The following is a 5,583-nucleotide window of genomic DNA, read 5'->3' on the forward strand; positions in this document are numbered from 1 at the left end:
TTTTTTTTTTTATTTTTTTTTTTTTTTTTTTTTTTTTTTTTTTTTTTATGGAAAGAAATTAAAGGAAAGATCAGACCCTTATCTCTGATAAACTTTTGCAGCTTACACCAGCTGAGGATACATCAGGTCTGTGCTAACCTCCATCTGAAAGCTATGGACACATCTCAGGGTGGCCCAGGAGCAGTGCGAACCACAGCGGTTTGCAGAGCAGATTAAGGAAGCCCTAACAGAACTGGTTTCTTTCAAGAAAGAATCCCAGATCAGTAGGGTGTAATGGGAGCTCTGCTCAACACCACTGCTCTTCCCACTGGCGCTTCTGACAGTCTCTTCAAATTGCAGCTCCCCGCGTCTGTGGAAGGGAGGGTTTGGAGCAGCTCTGGATCTGGCTTTAGGGCCCATCTTTAATTTACATCAGGAATTGTAAAGCTGCCTATCAAGGACACAGATATACAGCTCTATTTGTAAGAGCGACAGTCACACAGGAACAGGTCTTGGCCCCTTTTCTCAGAAGGGTACGCTCATCTTTAAGCTGTCTGGAGGCTCTGGATTTATGTAGAGGCAGTACTCCTAAAGGCTGCCTAAAGGACATGGGGTCTCTTTGACTTGGTATACCCTTCCAGCAAGCATTACCCACAAATGGAGGTTTTCCTCATTTTCAATTCTCTTTATTGAACTGAATTTCTGTTTATAGTCGCATTTGCTTTCTATCCATGCTGTCTGTCACTTGTGTTGAATATGGGTTTTGCACACATGCCAAATAGTTTGTTACTTGGCGAGGGTTCACTGGCAAGAGAATTTGCTTCTCCGCATAGTAATAGGCATGTTTGGCTAATAGGCTCTTTGTCTGAAAGCCTTTTGCATATTCAGAGCTGCTCATTTGTCACGCTAGCCTGACCTAGGCAGCAAATATTAAAAGAGAGTTGTAAATATGCCCTGTTCTTACTAGAATGCCAACTGAAGCAAGCATTAGCTGGTTTGTAATGAACTAGTCATCTGCTGCTCTTCAACTTCGCAAGAGTTGTCCAACCACACTTATTTCTAGAGTAGTTCTCCTGTCCATCACAGATTTTTTTTGCTTTTGGAATTGCCTCACTCTGTTGTCTGTGTTCCTTAGAGTACATTTAATACTGAAATGGACAACTCTGATGAGTACTAGTAGTTTTAGGCAAAATAGTTCTGCTAGTGAAGCTGACGGCTTAGGATCTGTTCTGGTTTTACCATTAAAAGAAGGAATTTCTCCCTATTTGCTGGGTGTGTGTACCAGGGCTTTCAAGTGGAAGTACTGCACCAAACTCCTGTGCTCACGTGAATGCCACACTCCAGACATCAGCTGGCAGGCAATACCTGCACTACCTGGCACGTCTTCCTATCTGCGCAACGAAGCTGGGGCAAAAAGAGTCTTAAGTTCAACTGATAACTTGAAAAGCCAGGGATTTCCTTGGGCATGTGGAGATGGCAAGTGTCTTTAGTGTTGGGACTGCCTGGGTGTTGGTATGAAAACGGCTATGTGGGTTTTTTGTAACTGGCTTTTTTCCACATCTATAAGGTATAGATTTTCTTTTTGTCCTGTAAGGGCTTTCTTACTGTCAGTACTTAATAAATTGTCTAAAGGTTCAGAATTGCTTTTTATTTTTAAATACTTAGACATATTGCTTTGCGTAGAACTAGCAGGTTTGGGTGTATAACAAGCCAATTTATTGGCAGAGTAGAAATCAATGGCATACAGTAGACAGACTTTTCCTATTTTAATTAGACTATACAGACTACTTTTTAAACAGAAGTACTCAAAACAGCATGTTGCAGAAACACACAAAAACCTAATTTAAAGGGATTAGGTCGGAGATCAAACTTCTCCATTGTTTGCTGTGAATCCCCTAAAAATAGAAATCCCAAAGCTAACAGTGCAGCACAGCTGACCGATTCTCAGAAAGAAGCAAAATCTGCAAAAGTCTATGTTACAGCACCATCTAGTGCCTCTTATCTCAGCAATATAGTAAAATTAATTTTCCACTTCAAGTATGTAGGTGGAGAGGAGGGAGTGCATGGGATGCTTATACATCCTAAGAACTTATTTTCTCTCAACTAGTGCTGAGATAGGAGGGAGCTGAGGGATGTAAATGAGCTTTGGCATTTTACAGGGTGAAGATTTTGTCAGTATAGCTGTTGTTCGGTCCTCTTTTATCCTCTTACCAGCCACATAGTTTTTCCTCCCAAGGATCATAGGAAAGTGGACACAGGAGTGTGTATGTTGAGAAAATGGGAGGAAAAGTACTGCACTTAAACAGCAAACTGACCAAATGGTATATATGGTGTTTGTGTGTGTGTGTGTGTGTGTGTGTGTGTGTGTAGAGGCATGTTTTTGTTAAAGCATATATTCTGTTTTGTGTGTATGAATGACTGACAAGTGGGAGGTTTATGTTTGTTTGCAAATACCACCTGTAATTAATGTGCTTGTCTCAGGTGGTCAGCACCAAAACCTTTGCCTTCTTCATGCCAAGTACGACTCTCAGCAACGCTAAATTAAATTTGAACTATTGCTATGTTTTAATATCCTTTACATGGCTTCCCTTTTCTATGTTTTTTTTTTCTTCTAGAAAGGTGATTAACATCCTCTGACTCCAAACTACTAAGAGGTTAACCAAGAGCAACTTTGCAATTAGCCAGTATTCCCAATTGCAATTGCAAGAGACAAAGGAGACAATATGAATTTGGGCATTAAACCCCACAAGGTCGGGTGGCATGGTATTTAAACTTTGTTTTGAAATCAAGATTCTTACAAATAATGCTCCTAAAATAAAATGAAAATTCATCACAGCTGGCTGTGTGTATCTTTGATAAACAGCTGCTAAAAAGAAAAAAGCCCTTCATCATACTGAAGTACTCTGACTTCATCTAAATTACAGTAATTTGGGCTACTCTCAGACAGATTGGCACTGACCAGATTAACTAACATACTCTGGGATATACATATACTTGCCTTCACCAAATTTAATAAAATAGCTTTGGGATTTATGCAGTTGCTCTTCAGTCTGCAACCTGCTGCTTTCTGTTTTTAACCTGACCCAGGGTTAATACTGCTGGAAGAATAGGAAATGGCTTCCAGTGATTCCAGTCTGTGTTTGGGAGCACACCACATGCTAGGATGGATTACAGTGTAAGATTAATGACTCTCTCACTCTTCAACCTAAAGACTGCCTTTTGTGATAATAAATACGAACATTTATATGTTAAATGTATTTTCTAGCAGGTTTAGGTTTATAAGCTAGAAATCAGTCGTAACTTAGCACATTTAAATAAACATCCTAACAATAACATGTAACCTAACAGAAGTCACCTGTCTCAAAAAAAATCTTCACAGCGTCTTCACTATGTCCTTGTAGGAAAGGCTGGTGGATAGTAATGTCTGTATTGTATAGTCAGAGACTAAATTAGAGTTAATGCCCAGACTGAGGTTTTGGATTTAGATGTAAGATTTAGATGCAGTTACACATGCTGCACACAAATATAGCTCTTAGCAGTCATAAGGAGATGCAGTGTCATCCAAAATAAGAACTAGGGAAATCTTGGGGTTTGGTCCCAGAGTTTCCAGTAGCCTTATTTTTGTTAAGATTATTATTGTATTTAGTGTTTCCTAAAAGAAACCCCAGCTCGTTCAGTCATGTGAATTATCTGAGAATCTCAGTAGCCATAAAATCCCTCAGAACCGCAGAAGCAAGCTTAAAAGTATGACTCAAATGTACCCCAACAAAAAAAAACACAAAAGAAATCAAAATACATTAGCATATCAAAAGAAGACAGAAATATTTAGCATAATGTTTTCTGATGAAACCCCAGGGTCTGGGGAAATGGCTTCTATTTTTTTTTTAATACTTCAGTTTGCCAGACTGCAATCCAGCCTGACAACAAAAATATTTAATTGTTTTATTATGGGATATGAAACAGATACAATACCCTGACATTATATTATATGGAAATAATGCATAAAAAGTTACAGAATCATAATTAATCATTGAAGTGATTATTGTATTCTTATAAATGCTTAATGTGTCAGGTATGTTTGTGATGCATTCTTTGTCTGGCAAATGTGATATTGACTGTTGCTCTATAGTATAGTTCAGTATAGATATATAGTAGTTTGACATTTCCATCCCCTGATGGTAAGGAAATTAGACTGTTGTTTGTCTTTAAAATGTGTTTCTCTAAAACACTTTAATTCTGAAATAAATAAATATTTTGTTTGCTGTCTAATCATTGTTTTATTCTGTCACTGATCTAGGGAGAGTATTATTGCTGAACTGAAACTGAACATGTTGAAGAGAAAAGCAGAAATTACAGAACTTTGCCCTGTGAAAAAGGCCTTACTTGGGAGAAAACAGACAGAGCTGAGATACTGACGAACTGTGAAATACTTGGGAGCACTGTGTGGGATTTAGTGATTTGTAACAGTCTCCAGAGAACGCCAACTGCAATAAAAAGGAAGCGATGTAATAGAAAGGGAGAAATCCCAGAGCCATGACATGACAGGCTGGTTGGTTTGTTGGTTGGTTTTGTTTTGTTTTGTTTTGTTTTTTTAAGGGGAAGGTAACGGTAATAAGCGGTGGGATAGAGCACTTGTGCCGGAGCTGGGCAGCACGAAGGCAGCCCTACTGAACTGACTTTGTCGGGGTGTATCAGCCGGGATTGCATCCTGTGAACTGCTCCTGGTGATCACCGCAACCTCACGTCAGGGCAACGCTCTGCCGTTACAGCTGACAAGTCTCCACTGTTTTGTTTCAGCAGCATGACAAAACACAGTCTTATTTTTTTTAATGTGATTAAAAAAAATGATTTTTACTAAAATCTCAGTTCTCAATGAGAGGAAACCATTACCCTGTGCACCAGCGAGGCCCAGTAAGCACCACACAGGGCACCCCCGAGCGTGGCACTACAGAAGATGCTAAGCCATGGATGCACCTCCAACGCTGCCAGCCCTGGGGATGTTTTTCTAAGCTGGAGCCCGGCAGTGGCACTGCTCTTGGGGCAGTGATGCTGGAAGCCCACACTAAGGGCTCCTACAGCAGCTTGCAGAGCTGTGGTGACACAGCAGAGCCGAGGTGACAGGCTGGGGGGACAGGGTGGCTCCTCAGCTGCAGGACGCGGGTGAGGGAGGCCCAGCAGAGCCCGAGCACAGGCACCGAGCTCTGTCCCACGGGTAACGCGGGGTGTTTCAGGGTATTTCAGCCGCCCAGGCCTTGGTGTAGCTCCCCAGCTCAGCTTCCCCTCAGCGAGATCTGGCCTGCCTCAGGCATCTCTGTGGGGACTGCAGGCATCTAACCGGTGCGTTTGCATTTTCTCCTTCAAGAGATGTGCCCCCGAAGGTGACCCCCACGGGTTTTATTCACATCCATCCCCTCTCCCAGACCCCCAAGGGGGGCTCGGACAAGAAGCGCCTCAGCAGCAGCTGTCACCCGGGGAGGCTGTGGCGAGAGCGGCCATGGCCGCGTCCTCCGAGCAGAGGCGGCGCCCGAGGGACCCGCACGGGCTCGCCCCGCTGCCCAGGGCCACCCGCCGAGCCCCGGGCCTCCAGGCTGGGCCGGGAGCCCT

This window comes from Falco naumanni, chromosome 4 (genome assembly GCF_017639655.2).
Source record: "Falco naumanni isolate bFalNau1 chromosome 4, bFalNau1.pat, whole genome shotgun sequence".
NCBI classification, from domain to species: Eukaryota; Metazoa; Chordata; class Aves; order Falconiformes; family Falconidae; genus Falco; species Falco naumanni.